The sequence below is a fragment of the Phyllobates terribilis genome, unplaced genomic scaffold (assembly GCF_046119375.1).
Source record: "Phyllobates terribilis strain yellow unplaced genomic scaffold, ASM4611937v1 Scaffold_8__6_contigs__length_399053987, whole genome shotgun sequence".
NCBI lineage: Eukaryota > Metazoa > Chordata > Amphibia > Anura > Dendrobatidae > Phyllobates > Phyllobates terribilis.
The window spans coordinates 264,267,940-264,285,590 of record NW_027362768.1 but is presented as its reverse complement, the minus strand read 5'-3'; positions in this window follow the sequence as shown (position 1 = coordinate 264,285,590).

Here is a 17,651-nt window from a genome sequence, read left to right as displayed (position 1 = left end):
CTAGCAGTGTGTGGGACTTGGTATATTAGTCCATCTATACTGACCTCCATCAGGTTGCAAATTCAATCTAATTTTTTCTGCATCTGGCTCTGAAAAATATATTTCAGCTTGTAGCAGTGTGTGGGACTTGTTCTATTAGTCCATCTATATTGAACTCCATCAGGTTACAAATTCAATATAATTTTTTTCTGCATCTAGCTCTGAAAAAATATTTCAGCTTGTAGCAGTGTGTGGGACTTGTTCTATTAGTCCATCTATACTAACCTCCACCAGGTTGCAAATTAAAAATAATTTTTATCTGCATCTAGCTCTGAAAAAATATTTAGGCTTCTAGCAGTGTGTGGGACTTGGTCTATAAGTCCATGTATACTGACCTCCATCAGGTTGCAAATTCAATATAATTTTTTTCTGCATCTAGCTCTGAAAAAATATTTAAGCCTCTAGCAGTGTGTGGGACTTGGTCTATTAGTCCATCTATACTGACCTCCATCAGGTTGCAAATTCAATATAATTTTTTTCTGCTTCTAGCTCTGAAAAAATATTTCAGCTTGTAGCAGTGTGTGGGACTTTTTCTATTAGTCCATCCATACTAACCTCCACCAGGTTGCAAATTAAAAATAATTTTTATCTGCATCTAGCTCTGAAAAAATATTAAGGCTTCTAGCAGTGTGTGGGACTTGGTCAATTAGTCCATCTATACTGACCTCCATCAGGTTGCAAATTCAATATAATTTTTTTCTGCATCTAGCTCTGAAAAAATATTTAGACTTCTACAAGTGTGTGGGACTTGGTCTATTAGTCCATCTATACTGACCGCCATCAGGTTGCAAATTCAATCTAATTTTTTTCTGCATCTAGCTCTGAAAATATTTAGGCTTCTAGCAGTGTGTGGGACTTTGTCTATTAGTCCATCTATACTGACCTCCATCAGGTTCCAAATTCAATATAATTTTTTTCTGCATCTAGCTCTGAAAAAATATTTCAGCTTGTAGCAGTGTGTGGGACTTGTTCTATTAGTTCATCTATACTAACCGCCACCAGGATGCAAATTAAAAATAATTTTTATCTGCATCTAGCTCTGAAAAAATATTTCAGCTTGTAGCAGTGTGTGGGTCTTGGTCTATTAGTCCATCTATACTGACCTCCATCAGGTTGCAAATTCAATATAATTTTTTTCTGCATCTAGCTCTGAAAAAATATTTAGGCTTCTAGCAGTGTGTGTGACATGGTCTATTAGTCCATCTATACTGACCTCCATCAGGTTGCAAATTCAATATATTTTTTTCTGCATCTAGCTCTGAAAAAATATTTCAGCTTGTAGCAGTGTGTGGGACTTGTTCTATTAGGGCATCTATACTAACCTCCACCATGATGTAAATTCAATCTAATTTTTTCTGCATCTAGCTCTGAAAATATTTAGGCTTCTAGCAGTGTGTGGGACTTGGTCTATTAGTTCATCTATACTGACCTCCATCAGGTTGCAAATTCAATCAAATTTTTTCTGCATCTAGCTCTGAAAATATTTAGGCTTCTAGCAGTGTGTGGGACTTGTTCTATTAGTCCATCTATACTGACCTCCATCAGGTTGCAAATTCAATATAATTTTTTTCTGCTTCTAGCTCTGAAAAAATATTTCAGCTTGTAGCAGTGTGTGGGACTTTTTCTATTAGTCCATCTATATTGACCTCCATCAGGTTGCAAATTCAATATAATTTTTTTCTGCATCTAGCTCTGAAAAAATATTTCAGCTTGTAGCAGTGTGTGGGACTTGTTCTATTAGTCCATCTATACTAACCTCCACCAGGTTGCAAATTAAAAATAATTTTTATCTGCATCTAGCTCTGAAAAAATATTTAGGCTTCTAGCAGTGTGTGGGACTTGGTCTATAAGTCCATGTATACTGACCTCCATCAGGTTGCAAATTCAATATAATTTTTTTCTGCATCTAGCTCTGAAAAAATATTTAAGCCTCTAGCAGTGTGTGGGACTTGTTCTATTAGTCCATCTATACTGACGTCCATCTGGTTGCAAATTCAATATAATTTTTTTCTGCATCTAGCTCTGAAAAAATATTTCAGCTTGTTGCAGTGTGTGGGCCTTTTTCTATTAGTCCATCTATACTAACCTCCACCAGGTTGCAAATTAAAAATAATTTTTATCTGCATCTAGCTCTGAAAATATTTAGGCTTCTACAAGTGTGTGGGACTTTGTCTATTAGTCCATCTATACTGACCTCCATCAGGTTCCAAATTCAATATAATTTTTTTCTGCATCTAACGCTGAAAAAATATTTCAGCTTGTAGCAGTGTGTGGGACTTGTTCTATTAGTTCATCTATTCTAACCTCCACCAGGTTGCAAATTAAAAATAATTTTTATCTGCATCTAGCTCTGAAAAAATATTTCAGCTTGTAGCAGTGTGTGGGACTTGGTCTATTAGTCCATCTATACTGACCTCCATCAGGTTGCAAATTCAATCTAATTTTTTTCTGCTTCTAGCTCTGTAAAAATATTTCAGCTTGTAGCAGTGTGTGGGACTTGTTCTATTAGTCCATCTATACTAACCTCCACCAGGTTGCAAATTAAAAATAATTTTTATCTGCACCTAGCTCTGAAAAAATATTTAGGCTTCTAGCAGTGTGTGAGACTTGGTCTATTAGTCCATCTATACTGACCTCCATCAGGTTGCAAATTCAATATATTTTTTTTCTGCATTTAGCTCTGAAAAAATATTTCAGCTTGTAGCAGTGTGTGGGACTTGTTCTATTAGGGCATCTATACTAACCTCCACCATGATGCAAATTCAATCTAATTTTTTCTGCATCTAGCTCTGAAAATTTTTAGGCTTCTAGCAGTGTGTGGGACTTGGTCTATTAGGTCATCTATACTGACCTCCATCAGGTTGCAAATTCAATCTAATTTTTTCTGCATTTCGCTCTGAAAATATTTAAACTTCTAGCAGTGTGTGAGACTTGGTCTATTAGTCCATCTATACTGAACTCCATCATGTTGCAAATTCTATCTAATTTTTTCTGCATCTGGCTATGAAAAAAATATTTCAGCTTGTAGCAGTGTGTGGGACTTGTTCTATTAGTCCATCTATACCAACCTCCACCAGGTTGCAAATTAAAAATAATTTTTATCTGCATCCAGCTCTGAAAAAATATTTAGGCTTCTAGCAGTGTGTGGGACTTTGTCTATAAGTCCATCTATACTGACCTCCATCAGGTTGAAAATTCAATATATTTTTTTCTGCTTCTAGCTCTGAAAAAATATTTCAGCTTGTAGCAGTGTGTGGGGCTTGTTCTAATGGTCCATCTATACTGACCTCCACCAGGTTGCAAATTAAAAATAATTTTTATCTGCCTCTAGCTCTGAAAAAATATTAAGGCTTCTAGCAGTGTGTGGGACTTGGTCAATTAGTCCATCTATACTGACCTCCATCAGGTTGCAAATTCAATATAATTTTTTTCTGCATCTAGCTCTGAAAAAATATTTAGGCTTCTAGCAGTGTGTGTGACTTGTTCTATTAGTCCATCTATACTGACCTCCATCAGGTTGCAAATTCAATCTAATTTTTTTCTGCATCTAGCTCTGAAAATATTTAGGCTTCTAGCAGTGTGTGGGACTTGTTCTATTAGTCCATCTATACTTACGTCCATCAGGTTGCAAATTCAATATAATTTTTTTCTGCATCTAGCTCTGAAAAAATATTTCAGCTTGTAGCAGTGTGTGGGACTTGTTCTATTAGTCCATCTATACTGACCTCCATCAGGTTGCAAATTCAATATAATTTTTTTCTGCATCTAGCTTTGAAAAAATATTTCAGCTTGTAGCAGTGTGTGGAACTTGTTCTATTAGTCCATCTATACTAACCTCCACCAGGTTGCAAATTCAATCTAATTTTTTCTGCATCTAGCTCTGAAAATATTTAGGCTTCTAGCAGTGTGTGGGACTTGTTCTATTAGTCCATAAATACTGACGTCCATCAGGTTGCAAATTCAATATAATTTTTTTCTGCATCCAGCTCTGAAAAAATATTTCAGCTTTTAGCAGTGTGTGGAACTTGTTCTATTAGTCCATCTATACTAACCTCCACCAGGTTGCAAATTCAATCTAATTTTTTCTGCATCTAGCTCTGAAAATATTTAGGCTTCTAGCAGTGTGTGGGACTTGGTCTATTAGTCCATCTATACTGACCTCCATCAGGTTGCAAATTCAATCTAATTTTTTCTGCATCTGGCTCTGAAAAAAATATTTCAGCTTGTAGCAGTGTGTGGGACTTGTTCTATTAGTCCATCTATATTGACCTCCATCAGGTTGCAAATTCAATATAATTTTTTTCTGCATCTAGCTCTGAAAAAATATTTCAGCTTGCAGCAGTGTGTGGGACTTGTTCTATTAGTCCATCTATACTAATCTCCACCAGGTTGCAAATTAAAAATAATTTTTATCTGTACCTAGCTCTGAAAAAATATTTTAGGCTTGTAGCAGTGTGTGGGACTTGGTCTATAAGTCCATCTATACTGACCTCCATCAGGTTGCAAATTCAATATAATTTTTTTCTGCATCTAGCTCTGAAAAAATATTTCAGCTTCTAGCAGTGTGTGGGACTTGTTCTATTAGTCCATCTATATTGACCTCCATCAGGTTGCAAATTCAATATAATTTTTTCTGCATCTAGCTCTGAAAAAATATTTCAGCTTGTAGCAGTGTGTGGGACTTGTTCTATTAGTCCATCTATACTAACCTCCACCAGGTTGCAAATTAAAAATAATTTTTATCTGCATCTAGCTCTGAGAAAATATTTAGGCTTCTAGCAGTGTGTGGGACTTCGTCTATTAGTCCATCTATACTGACCTCCATCAGGTTGCAACTTCAATATAATTTTTTTCTGCATCTAGCTCTGAAAAAATATTTCAGCTTGTAGCAGTGTGTGGAACTTGTTCTATTAGTCCATCTATACTAACCTCCACCAGGTTGCAAATTCAATCTAATTTTTTCTGCATCTAGCTCTGAAAATATTTAGGCTTCTAGCAGTGTGTGGGACTTCGTCTATTAGTCCATCTATACTGACCTCCATCAGGTTGCAAATTCAATATAATTTTTTTCTGCATCTAGCTCTGAAAAAATATTTCAGCTTGTAGCAGTGTGTGGGACTTGCTCTATTAGTCCATCTATACTAACCTCCACCAGGATGCAAATTCAATCTCATTTTTTCTGCATCTAGCTCTGAAAATATTAAGGCTTCTAGCAGTGTGTGGGACTTGGTCTATCAGTCCATCTATACTGACCTCCATCAGGTTGCAAATTCAATATAATTTTTTCTGCATCTAGCTCTGAAAATATTTAGACTTCTAGCAGTGTGTGGGACTTGGTATATTAGTCCATCTATACTGACCTCCATCAGGTTGCAAATTCAATCTAATTTTTTCTGCATCTGGCTCTGAAAAATATATTTCAGCTTGTAGCAGTGTGTGGGACTTGTTCTATTAGTCCATCTATATTGAACTCCATCAGGTTACAAATTCAATATAATTTTTTTCTGCATCTAGCTCTGAAAAAATATTTCAGCTTGTAGCAGTGTGTGGGACTTGTTCTATTAGTCAATCTATACTGACCTCCACCAGGTTGCAAATTAAAAATAATTTTTATCTGCATCTAGATCTGAAAAAATATTTAGGCTTCTAGCAGTGTGTGGGACTTGGTCTATAAGTCCATCTATACTGACCTCCATCAGTTTGCAAATTCAATATAATTTTTTTCTGCATCTAGCTCTGAAAAAATATTTAAGCCTCTAGCAGTGTGTGGGACTTGGTCTATTAGTCCATCTATACTGACCTACATCAGGTTGCAAATTCAATCTAATTTTTTTCTGCATCTGGCTCTATAAAAATATTTCAGATTCTAGCAGTGTGTGGGACTTGTTCTATTAGTCCATCTATACTGACCTCCATCAGGTTGCAAATTCAATCTAATTTTTTTCTGCATCTAGCTCTGAAAATATTTAGGCTTCTAGCAGTGTGTGGGACTTGTTCTATTAGTCCATCTATACTGACGTCCAGCAGGTTGCAAATTCAATATAATTATTTTCTTCATCTAGCTCTGAAAAAATATTTCAGCTTGTAGCAGTGTGTGGGACTTGGTCTATTAGTCCATCTATACTGACGTCCATCAGGTTGCAAATTCAATATAATTTTTTTCTGCATCTAGCTCTGAAAAAATATTTCAGGTTGTAGCAGTGTGTGGAACTTGTTCTATTAGTCCATCTATACTGACCTCCATCAGGTTGCAAATTCAATCTAATTTTTTCTGCATCTAGCTCTGGAAATATTTAGACTTCTAGCAGTGTGTGGGATTTGGTCTATTAGTCCATCTCTACTGACTTTCATCAGGTTGCAAATTCAATATAATTTTTTTGTGCATCTAGCTCTGAAAAAATATTTCAGCTTGTAGCAGTGTGTGTGACTTGGTCTATTAGTCCATCTATACTAATCTCCACCAGGTTGCAAATTAAAAATATTTTTTATCTGCATCTAGCTCTGAAAAAATATTTACGATTCTAGCAGTGTGTGGGACTTGGTCTACAAGTCCATCTATACTGACCTCCATCAGGTTGAAAATTCAATATAATTTTTTTCTGCTTCTAGCTCTGAAAAAATATTTCAGCTTGTAGCAGTGTGTGGGACTTGTTCTATTAGTCCATCTATACTAATCTCCACCAGGTTGCAAATTCAATATAATTTTTATCTGCATCTAGCTCTGAAAAAATATTAAGGCTTCTAGCAGTGTGTGGGACTTTGTCAATTAGTCCATCTATACTGACCTCCATCAGGTTGCAAATTCAATATAATTTTTTTCTGCATCTAGCTCTGAAAAAATATTTAGGCTTCTAGCAGTGTGTGGGACTTGGTCTATTAGTCCATATATACTGACCTCCATCAGGTTGCAAATTCAATCTAATTTTTTTCTGCATCTAGCTCTGAAAATATTTAGGCTTCTAGCATTGTGTGGGACTTGATCTATTAGTTCATCTATACTGACCTCCATCAGGTTGCAAATTCAATCTAATTTTTTTGTGCATCTAGTTCTGAAAATATTTAGGCTTCTATCAGTGTGTGGGACTTTGTCTATTAGTCCATCTATACTGACCTCCATCAGGTTCCAAATTCAATATAATTTTTTCCTGCATCTAGCTCTGAAAAAATATTTCAGCTTGAAGCAGTGTGTGGGACTTGTTCTATTAGTCCATCTATACTAAACTCCACCAGGATGCAAATTCAATCTAATTTTTTCTGCATCTAGCTCTGAAAATATTTAGGCTTCTAGCAGTGTGTTGGACTTGGTCTATTAGTCCATCTATACTGACGTCCATCAGGTTGCAAATTCATTCTAATTTTTCCTGCATCTAGCTCTGAAAATATTTAGACTTCTAGCAGTGTGTGGGACTTGGTCTATTAGTCAATCTATACTGACGTCCATCAGGTTGCAAATTCAATCTAATTTTTTCTGCATCTGGCTCTGAAAAAAATATTTCAGCTTGTAGCAGTGTGTGGGACTTGTTCTATTAGTCCATCTATATTGACCTCCATCAGGTTGCAAATTCAATATAATTTTTTTCTGCATCTAGCTCTGAAAAAATATTTCAGCTTGTAGCAGTGTGTGGTACTTGTTCTATTAGTCCATCTATACTAATCTCCACCAGGTTGCAAATGAAAAATAATTTTTATCTGCATCTAGCTCTGAAAATATTTAGGCTTCTAGCAGTGTGTGGGACTTGTTCTATTAGTCCATATATATACTGACGTCCATCAGGTTGCAAATTCAATATAATTTTTTTCTGTATCTAGCTCTGAAAAAATATTTCAGCTTGTAGCAGTGTGTGGGACTTGTTCTATTAGTCCATCTATACTAACCTCCACCAGGTTGCAAATTAAAATTTTTTTTTATCTGCATCTAGCTCTGAAAAAATATTTCAGCTTGTACCAGTGTGTGGGACTTGGTTTATTAGTCCATCTATACTGACCTCCATCAGGTTGCAAATTCAATATAATTTTTTTCTGCATCTAGCTCTGAAAAAATATTTCAGCTTGTAGCAGTGTGTGGAACTTTTTCTATTAGTCCATCTATACTAACCTCCACCAGGTTGCAAATTCAATCTAATTTTTTCTGCATCTAGCTCTGAAAATATTTAGGCTTCTAGCAGTGTGTGGGACTTCGTCTATTAGTCCATCTATACTGACCTCCATCAGGTTGCAAATTCAATATAATTTTTTTCTGCATCTAGCTCTGAAAAAATATTTCAGCTTGTAGCAGTGTGTGGGACTTGTTCTATTAGTCCATCTATACTAACCTCCACCAGGATGCAAATTCAATCTCATTTTTTCTGCATCTAGCTCTGAAAATATTAAGGCTTCTAGCAGTGTGTGGGACTGGGTCTATCAGTCCATCTATACTGACCTCCATCAGGTTGCAAATTCAATATAATTTTTTCTGCATCTAGCTCTGAAAATATTTAGACTTCTAGCAGTGTGTGGGACTTGGTATATTAGTCCATCTATACTGACCTCCATCAGGTTGCAAATTCAATATAATTTTTTTCTGCATCTAGCTCTGAAAAAATATTTCAGCTTGTAGCAGTGTGTGGGACTTGTTCTATTAGTCCATCTATACTAACCTCCACCAGGTTGCAACTTAAAAATAATTTTTATCTGCATCTAGCTCTGAAAAAATATTTAGGCTTCTAGCAGTGTGTGGGACTTGGTCTATAAGTCCATCTATACTGACCTCCATCAGGTTGCAAATTCAATATAATTTTTTTCTGCATCTAGCTCTGAAAAAATATTTAAGCCTCTAGCAGTGTGTGGGACTTGGTCTATTAGTCCATCTATACTGACCTACATCAGGTTGCAAATTCAATCTAATTTTTTTCTGCATCTAGCTCTATAAAAATATTTCAGATTCTAGAAGTGTGTGGGACTTGTTCTTTTAGTCCATCTATACTGACCTCCATCAGGTTGCAAATTCATTCTAATTTTATTCTGCATCTAGCTCTGAAAATATTTAGGCTTCTAGCAGTGTGTGGGACTTGTTCTATTAGTCCATCTATACTGACGTCCATCAGGTTGCAAATTCAATATCATTTTTTTCTGCATCTAGCTCTGAAAAAATATTTCAGCTTGTTGCAGTGTGTGGGACTTGTTCTATTAGTCCATCTATACTAACCTCCACCAGGTTGCAAATTAAAAACAATTTTTATCTACATCTAGCTCTGAAAAAATATTTCAGCTTGTAGCAGTGGGTGGGACTTGGTCTATTAGTCCATCTATACTGACGTCCATCAGGTTGCAAATTCAATATAATTTTTTTCTGCATCTAGCTCTGAAAAAATATTTCAGGTTGTAGCAGTGTGTGGAACTTGTTCTATTAGTCCATCTATACTGACCTCCATCAGGTTGCAAATTCAATCTAATTTTTTCTGCATCTAGCTCTGAAAATATTTAGACTTCTAGCAGTTTGTGGGACTTGGTCTATTAGTCCATCTATACTGACATTCATCAGGTTGCAAATTCAATATAATTTTTTTCTGCATCTAGCTCTGAAAAAATATTTCAGCTTGTAGCAGTGTGTGTGACTTGGTCTATTAGTCCATCTATACTAATCTCCACCAGGTTGCAAATTAAAAATATTTTTTATCTGCATCTAGCTCTGAAAAAATATTTAGGCTTCTAGCAGTGTGTGGGACTTGGTCTATAAGACCATCTATACTGACCTCCATAAGGTTGCAAATTCAATATAATTTTTTTCTGCATCTAACTCTGAAAAAAATATTTCAGCTTGTAGCAGTGTGTGGGACTTATTCTACTAGTCCATCTATACTAACTTCCACCAGGTTGCAAATTAAAAATAATTTTTATCTGCATCTAGCTCTGAAAACATATTTAGGCTTCTAGCAGTGTGTGGGACTTGGTCTATAAGTCCATCTTTACTGACCTCTATCAGGTTGCAAATTCAATATAATTTTTTTCTGCATCTAGCTCTGAAAAAATATTTAGGCTTCTAGCAGTGTGTGGGACTTGTTCTATTAGTCCATCTATACTGACCTCCATCAGGTTGCAAATTCAATATAATTTTTTTCTGCTTCTAGCTCTGAAAAAATATTTCAGCTTGTAGCAGTGTGCGGGACTTGTTCTATTAGTCCATCTATACTAACCTCCACCAGGTTGCAAATTAAAAATAATTTTTATCTGCATCTAGCTCTGAATAAATATTAAGGCTTCTAGCAGTATGTGGGACTTTGTCAATTAGTCCATCTATACTGACCTCCATCAGGTTGCAAATTCAATATAATTTTTTTCTGCATCTAGCTCTGAAAAAATATTTAGGCTTCTAGCAGTGTGTGGGACTTGGTCTATTAGTCCATATATACTGACCTCCATCAGGTTGCAAATTCAATCTAATTTTTTCTGCATCTAGCTCTGAAAAAATATTTAGGCTTCTAGCAGTGTGTTGGACTTGGTCTATTAGTCCATCTATACTGACGTCCATCAGGTTGCAAATTCAATCTAATTTTTCCTGCATCTAGCTCTGAAAATATTTAGACTTCTAGCAGTGTGTGGGACTTGGTCTATTAGTCAATCTATACTGACCTCCATCAGGTTGCAAATTCAATCTAATTTTTTCTGCATCTGGCACTGAAAAAAATATTTCAGCTTGTAGCAGTGTGTGGGACTTGTTCTATTAGTCCATCTATATTGACCTCCATCAGGTTGCAAATTCAATATAATTTTTTTCTGCATCTAGCTCTGAAAAAATATTTCAGCTTGTAGCAGTGTGTGGGACTTGTTCTATTAGTTCATCTATACTAACCTCCACCAGGTTGCAAATTAAAAATAATTTTTATCTGCATCTAGCTCTGAAAAAATATTTAGGCTTCTAGCAGTGTGTGGGACTTGTTCTATAAGTCCATGTATACTGACCTCCATCAGGTTGCAAATTCAATCTAATTTTTTTCTGCATCTAGCTCTGAAAAAATATTTAAGCCTCTAGCAGAGTGTGGGACTTGGTCTATTAGTCCATCTATACTGACCTCCATAAGGTTGCAAATTCAATCTAATTTTTTCTGCATCTAGCTCTGAAAAAATATTTCAGGTTCTAGCAGTGTGTGGGACTTGTTCTATTAGTCCATCTATACTGACCTCCATCAGGTTGCAAATTAAATCTAATTTTTTTCTGCATCTAGCTCTTAAAATATTAAGGCTTCTAGCAGTGTGTGGGACTTGTTCTATTAGTCCATCTATACTGACGTCCATCAGGTTGCAAATTCAATATAATTTTTTTCTGCATCTAGCTCTGAAAATATTTAGGCTTCTATCAGTGTGTGGGACTTTGTCTATTAGTCCATCTATACTGACCTCCATCAGGTTCCAAATTCAATATAATTTTTTTCTACATCTAGCTCTGAAAAAATATTTCAGCTTGAAGCAGTGTGTGGGACTTGTTCTAATAGTCCATCTATACTAACCTCCACCAGGATGCAAATTCAATCTAATTTTTTCTGCATCTAGCTCTGAAAATATTTATGCTTCTAGCAGTGTGTTGGACTTGGTCTATTAGTCAATCTATACTGACGTCTATCAGGTTGCAAATTCAATCTAATTTTTCCTGCATCTAGCTCTGAAAATATTTAGACTTCTAGCAGTGTGTGCGACTTGGTCTATTAGTCAATCTATACTGACCTCCATCAGGTTGCAAATTCAATCTAATTTTTTCTGCATCTGGCTCTGTAAAAAATATTTCAGCTTGTAGCAGTGTGTGGGACTTGTTCTATTAGTCCATCTATATTGACCTCCATCAGGTTGCAAATTCAATATAATTTTTTTCTGCATCTAGCTCTGAAAAAATATTTCAGCTTGTAGCAGTGTGTGGGACTTGTTCTATTAGTTCATCTATACTAACCTCCACCAGGTTGCAAATTAAAAATGATTTTTATCTGCATCTAGCTCTGAAAAAATATTTAGGCTTCTAGCAGTGTGTGGGACTTGGTCTATAAGTCCATGTATACTGACCTCCATCAGGTTGCAAATTCAGTATAATTTTTTTCTGCATCTAGCTCTGAAAAAATATTTAAGCCTCTAGCAGAGTGTGGGACTTGGTCTATTAGTCCATCTATACTGACTAGTGTTGAGTAGTGTTGAGCCACCCCCGTAGTGTTCGAGTTCGGTTCGTCGAACACCCGTGTGTTCGCCGAACTGTTCGTCGAACTGTTCGTCGAACACCTTCGAACACCATTAAAACCAATGGCAGGCAAACAAAAACACATAGAAACACATAGAAAACACCTTCAAACGTGTCCAACAGCTGACAAACTGCTCAGAAGACACAACTAACACATGGAAAAGTGACAAGTACATATAGTCATGAGAAAAGAAAAGAGGTGGAGGAGTAAAAGAAGGGCGAGACACAGATATAGGCATGTCATGCCCTTCTAAAATCCAAAAAGTGAGAAGCCGACACGTTCAGTCCGCTCCTGCCCGTGCCACCTCCGTGTCGCCGGGTTTGTGCCAGAGCCGCGGTGAACCCTGACGGCCAGCCCCCCTCTCCCAATACTGGTGCCTGTCCGCTGGTGGGTCGAGCGAGCCCCCCTGTGGTGGAGGCAGCTCTAAGTTTTTTAATTTAAATTGTCCCTCTAATTTGAATGAATACACTTTAAATCTATTTACAAGGATCTATTGGAGGGCAAGTCTCATGCCAGCAGCTGCGTAATTCCAGCTCCAGTAGCGTCCACTAAAGCTGCTGCAGTTAAAAAGCTTTTATAAGGATCGAGCTCGGCTGTCCACCGCAAGGCATCCTACTGCCAGTCCCAGCCCCTATGCCTTGGGGTGCCTCCTGATGCTCTTCACTGAGTATCCCGTGGTCCCGAAGCATTTCCTTTGAAAAAATTAAGTGTCCAAACTACAGGTGGTGTAGCTTGCTTAACAGCCGGGATAATCCGCTGACTAGCAGACACTGCTACTAGGCACAAAGTATTTCCTGGGCTAGATGCAGTTAAAAATTTGTAAGTAGATACTCTCGTTGGATGCTGAGAAAGCATTCCATAGAGTCTCCTGGCACGCCATATATGATTCTCTTAAAAAGCTTGGGGTAGGGGTCTAGGGGACCCTTTTATAGCCAAAATCACGGCCCTGTATCACAATAGGTCACCTAGGCTGAAGATAAATGGAACTGTAGCACCCTGAGGGCTCGGTTGCTACAGACGTATTGCACCTCACCCAGAGGTGTGATATCTCACTCTCAGGTAAGGATGGAGTGTGGATCAGGACCTGACACCTGCATGCATTACACCACATTGCCGTGGGGCAGGGCGACCAATATGCCCCTGAGATGGGCACGACAGTCCCTGTCCCTGGCTGAAGTGGGGGGAGGGAACACTGAGGAAGGGGAACCCTGTAGTGCAGGAGCAGGGAGGAAGCAGTTCCAGGGTGCATTGAGAAGGGAGTATAAAAGGTGGGTACCATCTTAGTTCAGTGCAGAGAAGTCTGAGCAGAAGTGGCAGGGAGCAGGGGCTCTGCATGAGCTCTGCTCCGGAGGCGGGCCTAGTAATAGAGGCCCAGGCCTGCAAGAGGGAGAAGGAAGGAAGAGGAGCGGAGAAGGCTCCAGGAACGAGGAATGAAGGGATCCCAGGGGTGCGGACGGGCGAGTCGCCACCGCACGCCCGAATCCACCAGCATGGAGGGGTCAGGCCAAAGGGGGAGACCGGTCCCCGAACTAGTGGAGGCAGGAAACGACCCTCAGCTAGAAACCGGAGGCTCTGACATTTTATGTGGCGCAGCCCCTCGCTACACCCGCTAGGAAGGCACCACATAGGGTCAGGGAAACTGGCGCCAAGTTTACCAAGAGGAGGCCCGAGGCAGCCGGACAGAAGTGTTGGTAAGAAAGGCCAGACAAAGGACACACAAAGGGGGTCCTGTGAAGCGCTCCAAAGTTATCTGGGAGTTGTCTGAGCCCCTCACCTGGTGAGCACAGTACGACGTGGGCAGCCGTTACCTGCAGACGTGGTCTGGATAATAAGAACTGTGAGTAAAGGCCCTGAACTGCATCACTGACTCCGTGTCGTTACTGCTGCTGCCCTGCACCATCACCCCCATCCTCCGCATACACTGCCCTGAGGCTATACTCCTCCCGTGGGGAGTTATGCTACGCTCTGCTGCACCCACAACACCAGCCTCAGCGGTCTGCCCTGTAGCGGCGGTTCACTCTGACCGCAATCCACGGGTGGTGTAGTCGGACATTTAAACATCAAAACCACATAAATAGTTCCGCCACTGGTTTGACCACCCTGAGCCACGGAACCGGGTCGCCGCCACGAAGACTACCACCACCAGCATCCACCAAAAAGGGTCCGGCTCCGGGTGTCCCAAGGCCCAGGGGGTGCGTCAGAACATTTTCATCACCTTTCACAATCACCAATGGGACAAGGCAGGGATGTCCTCTGTCCCCTCTCTTATACATCCTAGTGACGGAGCAGCTGCTCTCATCAATTCGCCATAACCCCAATATTAGGTGGATTGAGGTGGGAGGCACCGAGTACAAGTGCTCTCTATTTGCTGATGATGTCCTAGTATATATCACTCAATCACATATATCCATCCATGCTGTTATGGCTGAAATAGATCACTTTGTTACATAGTCAAATTTTAAAATCAATGCAGCGAAGTCTGAGGCCCTCGATGTCTCCCTCCCCAAATCCATATAGGATTCCATCCAGTCCAACTTTCCCTTTGCCTGGCCCTCACAGGGTATCAAATACTTAGGAATTCCTATTCATAGAGACCTCTCCCATCTATGTTATCTTAATTTTGGGCCCTTTATTGAACAACTCCATACAGACCACGGTTGGCAAGTTAGAACTGTAAGATTCACTACGTGAACCACTGGTGTTTTGTGTAAAAGCACATGTACACTGCGTTCCAAATTATTATGCAAAAAGTGTTTAGGAGTGATAAGGGAAGAATTTGTTTGTTTGTCAGTTAAAATCATTGATGGTGATGTGTGTCAGGGCTCTTTATATCACTGTAAGCAATTGCAGACACCTGTGCTAATTAGTTTGGCAGGTGTGTCCAATGAAAGGCAAGACTACTTAAGAAGGCTGTCTCACATTATTAAGCAGCCTGCATTTTCTGCCAAAATGGGAAAGAAAAAGGATGTGTCGGCTGCTGAGAAGCAACAAATTGTGGAGTGTTTAGGTCAAGGCATGACTAGTGTTGAGCCACCCCCGTAGTGTTCGAGTTCGGTTCGGTTCGTCGAACACCCGTGTGTTCGCCGAACTGTTCGTCGAACTGTTCGTCGAACACCTTCGAACACCGTTAAAACCAATGGCAGGCAAACAAAAACACATAGAAACACATAGAAAACACCTTCAAAGGTGTCCAAAAGCTGTCAAACTGCTCAGAAGACATAACTAACACATGGAAAAGTGACAAGTACATATAGTCATGCGAAAATAAAAGAGGTGGAGGAGTAAAAGGAGGGGGAGACACAGATATAGGCATGTCATGCCCTTCTAAAATCCAAAAAGCGAGAAGCCGACACGGCCAGTCCGCTCCTGCCCGTGCCACCTCCGTGTCGCCGGGTTTGTGCCAGAGCCGCGGTGAACCCTGACGGCCAGCCCCCCTCTCCCAATACTGGTGCCTGTCCGCTGGTGGGTCGAGCGAGCCCCCCTGTGATGGAGGCAGCTCTAAGCTTTTTAATTTAAATTGTCTCTCTAATTTGAATGAATACACTTTAAATCCATTTACAAGGATCTATTGGAGGGCAAGTCTCATCCCAGCAGCCGCGTAATTCCAGCTCCAGTAGCGTCCACTAAAGCTGCTGCAGTTAAAAAGCTTTTATAAGGATCGAGCTCGGCTGTCCACCGCAAGGCATCCTACTGCCAATCCCAGCCCCTATGCCTTGGGGTGCCTCCTGATGCTCTTCACTAAGTATCCCATGGTCCCGAAGCATTTCCTTTGAAAAAATTAAGTGTCTAAACTACAGGTGGTGTAGCTTGCTTAACAGCCGGGATAATCCGCTGACTAGCAGACACTGCTACTAGGCACAAAGTATTTCCTGGGCTAGATGCAGTTAAAAATTTGTAATTAGATACTCTCGTTGGATGCTGAGAAAGCATTCCATAGAGTCTCCTGGCACGCCATAAATGATTCTCTTAAAAAGCTTGGGGTAGGGGTCTAGGGGACCCTTTTATAGCCAAAATCACGGCCCTGTATCACAATGCGTCACCTAGGCTGAAGATAAATGGAACTGTAGCACCCTGAGGGCTCGGTTGCTACAGACGTATTGCACCTCACCCAGAGGTGTGATATCTCACTCTCAGGTAAGGATGGAGTGTGGATCAGGACCCGACACCTGCATGCATTACACCACATTGCCGTGGGGCAGGGCGACCAATATGCCCCTGAGATGGGCACGACAGTCCCTGTCCCTGGCTGGAGTGGGGGGAGGGAACACTGAGGAAGGGGAACCCTGTAGTGCAGGAGCAGGGAGGAAGCAGTTCCTGGGTGCATTGAGAAGGGAGTATAAAAGGTGGGCACCATCTTAGTTCAGTGCAGAGAAGTCTGAGCAGAAGTGGCAGGGAGCAGGGGCTCTGCATGAGCTCTGCTCCGGAGGCGGGCCTAGTAACAGAGGCCCAGGCCTGGAAGAGGGAAAAGGAAGGAAGAGGAGCGGAGAAGGCTCCAGGAACGAGGAATGAAGGGATCCCAGGGGTGCGGACGGGCGAGTCGCCACCGCACGCCCGAATCCACCTGCGTGGAGGGGTCAGGCCAAAGGGGGAGACCGGTCCCCGAACTAGTGGAGGCAGGAAACGACCCTCAGCTAGAAACCGGAGGCTCTGACATTTTATGTGGCGCAGCCCATCGCTACACCCGCTAGGAAGGCACCACATAGGGTCAGGGAAACTGGCGCCAAGTTTACCAAGAGGAGGCCCGAGGCAGCCGGACAGAAGTGTTGGTAAGAAAGGCCAGACAAAGGACACACAAAGGGGGTCCTGTGAAGTGCTCCAAAGTTATCTGGGAGTTGTCTGAGCCCCTCACCTGGTGAGCACAGTACGACGTGGGCAGCCGTTACCTGCAGACGTGGTCTGGATAATAAGAACTGTGAGTAAAGGCCCTGAACTGCATCACTGACTCCGTGTCGTTACTGCTGCTGCCCTGCACCATCACCCCCATCCTCCGCATACACTGCCCTGAGGCTATACTCCTCCCGTGGGGAGTTATGCTACGCTCTGCTGCACCCACAACACCAGCCTCAGCGGTCTGCCCTGTAGCGGCGGTTCACTCTGACCGCAATCCACGGGTGGCGTAGTCGTACATTTAAACATCAAAACCACATAAATAGTTCCGCCACTGGTTTGACCGCCCTGAGCCACGGAACCGGGTCGCCGCCACGAAGACTACAACCACCAGCATCCACCAAAAAGGGTCCGGCTCCGGGTGTCCCAAGGCCCAGGGGGTGCGTCAGAACATTTTCATCACCTTTCACAATCACCAATGGGACAAGGCAGGGATGTCCTCTGTCCCCTCTCTTATACATCCTAGTGACGGAGCAGCTGCTCTCATCAATTTGCCATAACCCCAATATTAGGTGGATTGAGGTGGGA